The sequence below is a fragment of the Neophocaena asiaeorientalis genome, unplaced genomic scaffold (genome assembly GCF_003031525.2).
Source record: "Neophocaena asiaeorientalis asiaeorientalis breed wild unplaced genomic scaffold, Neophocaena_asiaeorientalis_V1.1 scaffold648, whole genome shotgun sequence".
Taxonomy (NCBI): Eukaryota; Metazoa; Chordata; class Mammalia; order Artiodactyla; family Phocoenidae; genus Neophocaena; species Neophocaena asiaeorientalis.
The window spans coordinates 2,099,462-2,110,380 of record NW_020172781.1 but is presented as its reverse complement, the minus strand read 5'-3'; the positions used below and the strand labels follow the sequence as shown (position 1 = coordinate 2,110,380).

At 50.5% G+C, this 10,919-nt stretch overlaps 1 protein-coding gene across 7 annotated transcripts in view; it reads right to left on the bottom strand.

Moving 5' to 3' along the window:
• TPCN1 (two pore segment channel 1) overlaps nucleotides 1-10,919 on the bottom strand; it is a 65,964-nt gene that overhangs the window by 36,477 nt on the left and 18,568 nt on the right. For 2 of the 7 annotated variants that reach the window (XM_024741450.1, XM_024741453.1), the window contains exon 1: nucleotides 8,390-8,717. The exons of the other annotated variants lie outside the window; for them this stretch is intronic. The gene's annotated coding sequence lies outside the window, so the exon portion shown is untranslated. Of the gene's footprint in view, nucleotides 1-8,389; nucleotides 8,718-10,919 lie in introns of those variants that run through there. 7 annotated transcript variants of the gene reach the window in all.

The following is a 10,919-nucleotide window of genomic DNA, read 5'->3' as shown; positions in this document are numbered from 1 at the left end:
CCCGGACCGGGGCACGAACCCGTGTCCCCTGCATCGGCAGGCGGACTCTCCACCACTGCGCCACCAGGGGAGCGCGGCATAATTACTTTAAATTCATCCATGTTATAGGGTGTATCAGCAGTCCACTCTTTTATTGCTGAGTAGTATTCCGTTGCATGGATGTACCACCGTTTATCCATTCACATTTAGATTGTTGCCAGGGTTTCGCTCTTTCAAATGAAGCTGCTATGAACATTCATGTACAGGGTATGGTATGGATATAGGCTTTCATTTCTTTGGGGTAAATACCTAGGGCTGAAATAGCTAGATCATACATTTAATGTTTTACAAAACTACCAAACTGTTTTCCAAATTGATTGTACCATTCTACATTCCCACTAGCAGTGAATGAGAGTTGCAGGTCCTCTACAGCCTCACTAACAACTGACATGCTCAGTTTTTTTAGTCAACTATTCTAAAAGGTTGTGATGGTACTGCATTGTTTTAATTCCAATGCTTTTACTTTGTGTTTCCTTAATGACTAATAATGTTGAGCATCTTGCCGTATCTTTATTTGCCATTTGTACAACTTAACTGAAGTGTCTCCAAATCTTTCTTTTACCTTTTTCTTTCCTCTTCTTTGGAAGGTTTTTATTTAAAAAATTTTTTTTAATTGTATTTATTTATCTATTTATTTATTTATGGCTGTGTTGAGTCTTCGTAGCTGCGTCGGGCTTTCTCTAGTTGCAGCGAGCAGAGGCTACTCTTCGTTGCAGTGCACAGGCACATTGCGGTGGCTTCTCGTTGTGGAGCACGGGCTCTAGGCGCACGGGCTTCAGTAGTTTACCTGCTTATTTATTAGGTTATTTTCTTCTTTTTGAATTTTGAGAGTTTACATAAATATACAAATATTTATCTCCGATTAATATGTCTACTCCAGTTTTGATTATTTCTTTGAATTAGTGATTAGTGTAGCTTTTTCCATTCTTTTAATCTTTGTGTCTTTTTTTTTAAAGGAGAAACATTTTTTTTTTTTGGTTGCACCAGGTGTGCTCCTTAGTTGTGGCATGCAAACTCTTAGTTGCGGCATGCATGTGGGATCTAGTTCCCTGACCAGGGATAGAACCCAGGCCCCCTGCATTGGGAGCATGGAGACTTATCCACTGCACCACCAGGGAGTTCCCTCTTTGTGTCTTTATATTTAAACTTTGTTTCCTGTAGGCAGCATAGAGTTTGGTCTTGCTCCTTTCTCCCAATCTGAAAACCTCTGCCTTTTAATTGGAGTATTTAGATTATTTACAATTAAGTAATTACTAATATGATTAGGCTTAAATATATCATCTTGCAATTTATCGCATATTTGTCACACCTGTTCTTTGTTCTTATTTTCTGCCTTCTTTTGGATGTTCTTTGTTCTTGTTTTCTGCCTTCTTTTGGATGACTGTATATTTTTTTATGGTTCCATTTTATCTCCTTGTTGGCTTATTAGCTACAATGCTTTCTTTTGTTATTCAGAGGTTGCTCTGGGGTTTATAGTATACATTTTAAATTTATCACGTCTACCATCAAGAGACCACTTCATGTCTAGTATAAGACTCTTAACGACAGTATAGTTCTTTTTCTCCCCTCCCAACTTTGTGCGTCTGGAAGCCAAGGGACTTCCAGTTCACAAACCTACTCTGAATTGAGCTCCATTGCTAGCATGTGTAACTAGGACAGTCTTTCTGGAAGGGACTGCAACAGTGAAGGATATAAGAAAAGTAATGAGTTAACACTACTTGCTCTGTGCTAAGTGCTCCATGCTGATTAACTCACGTAATTCCCACCATCCCATGAGATACACACTAGCATAAATCCTACTGTACAGAGAGGTTAACAACTTGCCCAAGGTCACACAGCTGTAAAGGGCTGAGCCAGGATTTAACCCCAGGCAGCGCCCCTCCAGAGCAGCTGCATTTAACCATTACGCTATACTCCCACCCTGTAAGAAAGACAAGTCTGCGGTGAAGGACAGCAGAGAATGGTTTTAAACTAGTGGTAGCAAATACCTATGGATGGCTTATTACATGTCAAAATCTATTCTGTGGCAGATTTTTTTCCCAAAGATAGCCACAGCATTATCTTTTATACTACATGCTCTTCGAGAACCCTGCCACCTCCCTACAAAGAGGTAGAGACTATGTCTCCTCCTCTTGAAACCAGGTGAGGCTTTGTGACTGTCTTGACCAATAGAGGATAGAGGAAGTAATGCTTATGACTTCCAAAGCTAAGTCGTCAAAATGCTTCCACCTTTTTCTCTTGGGTCTCTTGCTCTTGGAACGTAGCCACCATGTTGTGAGAGAGGCCCACGGAGGAGAATCAAGGCGCCCAGTTCACAGCCCAGCTGAGCTGCCAGGAAGCAGCCAGCACCAACTTGTTGGTGAGGTTGAATAAAAGTCATCTCACAAACAGATCCCCCAGCCCCCGTCACTGTGTGGGGCAGAGAAGCTGCCCCTCCCCCAAGCCCTGCCCAAACTGCAGACTCATGAGCAGAAAAAATGATGTCTTCGTCTTAAGGTGCTGTGTTTGGGGCTGGTTCGTTATACAGCAATAGATAACTGATACATACCTGAGTGCTGTCTGCCAATCAAGCTATTTAATTCTCACAGCAATCCTATGAAGAAGGTAATATTATTATTCCCACTTCAGACTTGAGGAGATTAAGGTGCAGAAGGTTAGGTACCTTCCTGGGGTCATGCAGCCAGCGACAAGAAGGGCTTGGATACCAAACTAGGCTGGTTAGCTTCTAATTGGTAGGCTGCATGCCTCTCAAGGATTCGACACCCGAAAAGGAGGACAAGGTAGTGCCGAAAGGGTTAAAAATATAGCAGTGGGGGCTTCCCTGGTAGCACAGTGGTTGAGAGTCCGCCTGCCGATGCAGGGGACGCGGGTTCGTGCCCCGGTCCGGGAAGATCCCACATGCGGCGGAGCGGCTGGGCCCGTGAGCCACAACTTATATATATATATATCAGCGGTTCCATCACTCAAATGGAGTAACAGGTAGAAGGCAGGACATCTGGCTGCAGCCAGCCCTTGATCATCCTGGTCCTGCTCTACCAATGCCAACATTTCCCAACTCTGATCCCAGTGCCCATTTCTGAAAGAACTAAGCCCTAGGCAGAGACAGGAGAAGGTCAAACCACCTTCCTCCACCCGCTCACATAGACCAGGGGAGCACGAGCCAAAACGTGACTCCCAAGTAGGAGAAAGATGCCTGCCGGCATCTGGATGGAGCTGGGAGCTTGTGCGCCTGCGCCCTGTCCTCCATGACCTTTGCACAGCGCGGCAGGAGCCAGCGCCCGGGACGCAGCAGCCCTAGGTCGAATAAATAGCGGTGCTGGTGCGGGGTGGGGGGCGACAGGCTGGCACAGATGGCAGCGGACATTAGTGCCATTTTCCCAGTCTGTGCTAGACATAAGCGTCTGCAGGAGCCCCCTGCCTTGGAGACCCCCATGTGAGCCTTCCGAGCCCTTCTTCTCGTGTAGGAGTCTCAGCAAATTGATCCAGCTTCTGCCTCCCGCCCGGGAGCTCTCTCAGGCCCATTCTGGTGGGGAGAAGGCACGTGGTCCTCAACTTCTCCCCTTTGCCCCCATCACTTGACACCATACACCACTGTGATGGGGGGGGGGCGGGGGAACGCTACAGCATCCCCCAGTGCAGGCCAATCCTTGCCACTTCCACCTCACTCACACCAATGGCTTTTGCCTGGGAGCAGGTGACCCTTGGTATCTTTTATTATTTTTTTTGGCGATACGCGGGCCTCTCACTGTTGTGGCTTCTCCCGTTGCGGAGCACAGGCTCCGGATGCGCAGGCTCAGCGGCCATGGCTCACGGGCCCAGCCGCTCCGCAGCATGTGGGATCTTCCCGGACCGGGGCACGAACCCGTGTCCCCTGCATCGACAGGCGGACTCTCAACCACTGCGCCACCAGGGAAGCCCAACCCTTGGTATCCTGAAGGGCCCTGGTTTGGGTGAGAGACAGTCTTCTCCCCGGATGCACAAAAAATTCCATCCAGTCTCTGAAATCCACAAGGACCCCTGGGACAGGGAGACAGACCAGCCTTCCGGCTGCCTTGGGAGGACGGTCCTCACGGCCGGAAATCTTTCACATCACCTTCCTCCCACCCCACCCCCCCACCATGGCCTATAAGTCGCCAGGTCTGGGAGGCTCTCCTCTCTCTAATCCATCTCCACTCCCCACATTCACTGGAGCCTCCTGCCTTTCACCTAAAAGTCAGCAACAGCCTTCAGGCTGGTTCTCGCTGCCTGGGCCTTTCCCTGACCGCGGGGGTCTTGTTGCAGGATGAAGTCGGTAAAGCATAAATCTGATCGTATCCCTCAGCTGCTTAACAGTCTTTCAATAGCTCGCCCTCGGGAAAGACTTCAGACTCAGCAAGAGTCTTTAGGATCTGGCTCCCGCTGCATCTCTCTCCATTTCCTGTTCCTTCCCAAACTCCTAAAGGACAGGTAGATCTTCAGAGGGCAGCTGGCTACTGCCAAGCACTAGGATGCCGGGGCCCCCATGCAACAGCGAGCATCACAGAGACAAAACGTATGCTCTCTAGCCACAGATCACATCTGGTGGCTGGCAGGTGTGAGGAGACATGTTGTGAGGCTACAAAGGGCAGAACAAGGACTTGGGAGGAGATGTCACAGGACGGGCATTTCCACCAGATCCCAGGAAGGCTTTTCTAACTACAAGAGCTGCCCCCGGGACTTCCCTGGCAGTCGGTCCAGTGGTTAAGACTTCACCTTCCTATGCAGGGGGTGCGGATTCAATCCCTGGTCAGGGAGCTAAGACCCCACATGCCTCGTGGCCAGAAAAACCAAAAACATAAAACAGAGGCAATATTGTAACAAATGCAATAAAAACTTTAAAAATGGTCCACATCGAAAGAAGAATCTTAAAAAAAGAGCTGCCCCCAAATGCACTGGGCAAAGGGGGCTTTACCTCTGTCATGTTTGATTTATTAAAATTAAGTAAGCACTAAGCTCTGGTCGCGCTGGGTACATACGTATTTGTCATTTTATTCCTCGTGTGATCTGTAAGTTAGAAATAATTCTTGGGCTTCCCTGGTGGCGCAGTGGTTGAGAATCTGCCGGCCAATGCAGGGGACACGGGTTCGAACCCTGGTCTGGGAAGATCCCACGTGCCGCGGAGCAACTGGGCCCGCGAGCCACAATTACTAAGCCTGCACATCTGGAGCCTGTGCTCCGCAACAAGAGGGGCCGCGATAGTGAGAGGCCCGCTCACCGCGATGAAGAGTGGCCCCCGCTCGCCACAACTAGAGAAAGCCCTCGCACAGAAAAGAAGACCCAGCACAGCCAAAAATAAATAAATAAATAAATAATTTTTTTAAAGGAAGAATTCTTAATAAAAATATTTTAAAATCAACAGTGAATGGCATTGTTCTACTCGTTGTTTTGATGGGCATCCCCAGGGGCGGAGTGCAGCTCTTAGGTGCTGGGGGCCCTGGCTGGGGACTGGAGGTACCTGGATAGTCCCTGCCCTCTGGGGCCACCTGTCTGCCAAGGCAGCACATACGCCATCAACACGGGGCCTCAAGAGGAGGCTTCAACAGCAGGAGGTTCCCCCAGCAAGTGGCAAGTTGGACCAGCTGCCTTTGCAATTCACAGCATCTATGAATTTACAGATACATAAAGACGGTGAGGGGGACAGGCAAGGGGGTGCAGATGGCTTTAAAAATGACTCCCAACTCATGAACCACCCACGGGGCCGGCCATGCCACACCTGGTGCAGAGCCCAGCCACTTGGATCCTGCTGGCTACCAGAAGCCTTCCACCAGCACTGCCTCGCTGCACCGAGAGGGTCACGACAGGGTCTTTTTTAGCACACACGTCTCTCCCCTACCCTAATGAACCTCAGCCCCACAAATCTATGTAGCCCAAACCTCATCAACTCAGCTTTTGCTGAAATAACAAACACACTTACAGGGCATATTCTGTGTGCCAGGCTATTCTCAGCACCATATATTTATCTATGTATTTATATAAATGTATATATTTCTATAAATTTCATACTCACAATAACCCTATGAGGTAGCGACCATTATTGTGCCCATTTTACAGATGAGGCAATGGAAGCCCAGAGAGATCTGTGAACTTGCCCGGGTCTCACACCTTCAGAAGGTCAGCAGGTTCTGTGCTGAGAATCCCCACGCTAAACCACAGAGCAGGGTTTAGCGTGCTCTATGGGCTACGGGGCTTCCCTGCATGGACTTGAGTACTTTCTGCTGCTCATCTTAGAAACGATGAGTGTCAGGTCTGGGGTCTTAGAAAGGATGATGGTCAGGTCTGAAATGGATCACAGAGACCACTTAATTGAATGCCCGTCTCTTAGAGATGGGAAACTGGGGCCAGGGAGGGGAGGTGTGCCTGTGTAACAGGGCTGATCCATCAGAGAGCCAGCTCTAGCACCTGGGCCTCCTGGCTCCCCTTCTAGAGCTTCCCCACCACAAACACTGGTCACTCATCCCTCACTAGAGTAATGTGGACAGTGGTCTGACGCCCACTGTCTGCCACTATGTAATTGCTGGTGCACAGCTGTGAGACAAATCAAAGAGAATAAGCCACTGGCCTAATCCTACCCAACCTGGGCCAAATCTGCACTTGCTGGGAGAAACAGCGGCCCCCGGGTCTCCAGGTGAAAGTTGATGATGCAACTTTCGGGGCATCCCCTGCACAGGGAGAGTCTGGACAACAAGGCGGTCTGGAGGACTCTCACACAGCACCCCAGGTCCAGCCCCCTCCTGTGATCAGGGACCAGCTCTCACACCAGTGGTTGTCAGAGACCACATAAGAATCAACACGTTCGACCTCTGACTTTGGCACCGTGCTCGCCCAGAGCAGGGTGGGTGTCTCCAGACGAGCTGGAAAGGCAAGGTCAAGGCATACCGCAAGGGCCCAGCTGGAGGAGGTGGGATGACCTCACGACGGGGCTGTCGGGGAGCTGGCCATCCACCGCCTCGTCCAGGAACATGATGGCTGGCCCTTGCCTCTGCATTTCCGTCTTTCCTGGGAGGCAGCTGGCCCAGTAACGGGCGGGAAGAAGGAGGAAAAAAATGATACACAGCAGCGCAGGAGGGTGGGAGCGGCAGTCTTCTGGCTCCCACAGCAAACCAGCTTCTCCGCTCGCAGGAGAAGGGCCAGAGGAAGCTGACCAGGAACATTCTTGGCAACCAGGAAGATCCCATTCGGAGCCTCTAGGGCAAGTCCCCCCAACCCCAACCCCCAAAGAGAAATACTTTGTTCTGCACTTCGGGTGCCCTGGGCAGAGAAGTCTCCTGTGAAACCAGCCTGCAGCCTTTTCAGGCCCAACGACCTTCGCCACTAAAGATTTACGCATCACCAACCCCTTAACTGCCCTCCCTGCATCCTGGCAGTCAGCCCAGGGAGGTGAACATAGAGGAGAAGGAACAGAAAGAAACTGCTGAACTGACAGGCACTGGAATACAAAACAATAAGAACAACAAAAGAACTGCCTCCAAGTAGGAGAGAAGTTCCCCACACAGAGGACAGGCAGACAAACCAGGATGACCTGTTTTCACAGATGGTAACGTTTTCCTCCAAGCTGATGTAACAGGGCCCAGAGGCTCCCTGCAAAACAGCTGGCTGCTTTGCATGCAGCCTCTGAAACGACCCTGTGGGGAATCCAAGATTTCCGCATGCAGCAGCATCCTGGTGGCACTGGGTAAACAGAAACAGTTTCCATATGCCGGCTATAAAGTGGAGCCAGGGAGGAGAGGAAAAGAACGGGCAGGTGAGGAGGGCTTCTGTGACCCAGCCCCCTCATCCAGCGAGCGCAGGGTCCACTAGGGCTGGGTAAATCACTGCGGCCTTCCTTTGGGGCCTGGCAAGAGGTTGCTTTGGATAAAAGGCCTATGAGCTCCTCGTGGGAGGTAGTTCTGATGGGAAAGACTGCAAGGCAGTGACTGTTCTTGGGCAGGTTTATACTGAGGACCCCACGGCCCCATTCAATCCTCCCTCCTTTTCATTCTCATTCTCTTACACATACACAACCTTATGCGTTCACACATACACGCATCCCGCACATCCTCTTCAAGACAAAACGTAGCCCTGAACACCCAAGTTCACTCCCAGCTGTGCCCCTCCCAGTCCTTGGTTCACGATCTTGATCCCCAGAGCCTCAGTTTCTTCATCCACTAACCGGGAGACTGGTGCCAACTGTGCACCTGGGCATCTGAGAAACAAATGCGAATACCCACAAAGCCCTTGGAGCCCTCCGGACACCAGTGCCCAGCAGAAACAACGAGCAATCCCCCAACCGTTTGCCAGTTGTCGCTGAGAGCCCCACTCCATGGGAAGAGGCTTGAAGGGGAGGAGAACCAACCAGAGTGACGCTGATGAGTTTTCCAGGCACGGCGTCGCCGCCCTGCTTCTGTGCCGGCTGTGGCTCTTTAAAGGCCCCCAGATAAAAATCAGGCAAAAGACACTACACCGAAAGCAAGCAGAGCGCACATTTCCTGCTGCTCGAGACTTCTCTGCTGACGACTGACTGCACGATGGCCTGGGAGGTAGACCCGCGTCATCAACGCACGTTAGGAGAGGCTGTAAACCCAGGCAGAACTCCGGGCAAATAGACTAACCTCCACAAAGGCGAGAGCTGGCGTGCAGCCCTCCCAGTTGAATCGCTGGCCTCAAGCCCAAAACCTGTCCTGCCAAAGGCTTAAGCCAGAGGAGGAAAGGAAAGATGAAAGGCTCACCCAGGCCGGTACTGGGTCAAGCACTGTTCTAGAAGGAGCCCGGGTTTGGAAGTAGCCTGGATAACGCCCTGCGTTGAAAAAGTAAAACCATGAACTTTGCCCTCACGGTGCAGGTGCTAGGGAGCAAGTGGGCCTCTGTGTAGTGTATTCAGAGGATGCGAAGGTGTAGAAGTGCAGCCACTACCCCAACCGGTTAGGGGCGGTTAGGGAAGCCTCCATGGAAACAGAGGACAACTCTGTTTCTGGCCAGCTGACAGGGACCTACGTGGCCAAATCCAGAGGGATTCCCTGCGGATACACAAGGCCAGCCACAGAAGGGACTTGAACTGGGTAGCAAGTTGAGAGCAGCAGCTATAAACAGAGGAGATGTACGGAAAGTCGGGAGGGGTGAAGATCAGAAACAACAGACTCTTGGGAGGGGCCCGGAAAATAAGCCTCTCTTGGTAATTTAGAGTAGCAACTGCTGTCCCAGGGGCCCACCCTCAAACTGGCCACGCTGGGAACTCACACCTGAGGTTGCAAATGTGACCTTGAGAGCAAGTCTCTAGTCTTAATAAATCATGCGGTTATTTGAGGAAGAAAAGGGGAGGAGCAAGTTTTTAAAAGGCTGACCTTCTAGATGCAAACAAATATGGTTTCATTTGAGGAGACATTTCCTCAGCACCTACTATATACCAGGCATTGAGTTAGGTGTTGGATTTGAAAAAGTAAAACCATGAACTTTGCCCTCACGGAGTTCACAATCAGGAGGCAGAAGAAGGGATGTGATTCTGGTGCGTTAAAGGCACTTGTTAGTTACAACAGCCTAGAAAAGGATGTGATGACAACGACCGTCCACGGGGGCTGGAGAAAAGAGGCAGAGAGGGATTCAGGGGCGATATCCGTGCTGGCTTTGAAAGGAGGAGGGATGAAAAGGTGTTCAAAAGGGGGATGGGGATGGGGTGAGGGGTACATTCCAGAAACAGGAAGGTCATGCATAAAGCACAGAGAAGCAAATGGCAGGGGATGTCTGGGAAACTGCAGAGGGTTCGGCAATTCTGAAGCCAGAGATAAGGCTGATGTGTGGGAATGAGAACAAGAATAACAGCTCACACTCAGTGCTTTACGTTTGTTAATTCTTTTAAGTACAAAAAGCCCCGTGAACTAGAGACTATTGATATCTTCAGTTTCCAGAAGGGGAAACTAAGGCCCAGAGAGGCTAAGTGATTTGCCCAAGGTCACAGAGCAAGAAAGGGGCCAGGCTGGGGTTTGAGCCCAGCAGCCTGACTCTTTTGTGAGGCAGGAGCAGCGGGTGGGCTGTAAGCCATGTTAAGGAGACTGGACTTGAGCTGCTGGGTTTTACCAGCAGAGCAGTTGGACCAGGTGTGCCAATCGGAAAAACGCAGGCCGGGAGGGCATTCTCAGTTATACCGTAATCCCATCTACATTCTGCACAGGCAAAAGGGCAAGGTCCTTTCCCCGGAGGAGCCATGGTGCGCTCGTGTTTACAGAGCAGTTAACTTGCCAGGAGCCGCTGGGGTCACCTCCACTGATTGTCCTGACCACCCTGCACGTGAAGAACCATGTCTTGCCACTGCTACACAACCCACCACCACCCTCCGCCAAGGCAAAGAGAGAAGAAGGGGTTTGCCAGATGCTGGCAGATAATTTCTCGGTGAGGCTGGAAATGATTTCCATCTTCTTTAGTCTGTGAATTTCAAGGCTTGACTTGGAATTGTAGTTCCTGCTCCCGGGCCCCTGGGTTTTTTATGAAACAAAAGGCTTTTATTCCCACTAATAACTCATCACAAAGTATTTATTGAGCACCTACCACGTGCAAAAGTGCATCGGATGCTTTGAGAAAACATTTGTAAACACTACAACCATCTCCAAGGCCTACTTTCCACACACACACACAGAAAAACATGCCAACTCCACTCTGTTTACCCAGTGAAGACGGCAGCACCTGTGCGAACATCTGTCCTGTATTCACTTGGAAGCACTGGAGATGCTAATTGTGAAACGCACGGGGATGGGGACGGAAGCAGCACAACAGCAAACGGAGACAAAGGCATTTTTCACTGCACGCTGGCGCTCCCTGGGCCTCTGCAGCGGGTCAGCGGATAAATGGTGCTCAGGGGAACAAGTCTGGCCATGAGACTCGTTCTCCACGTGGCT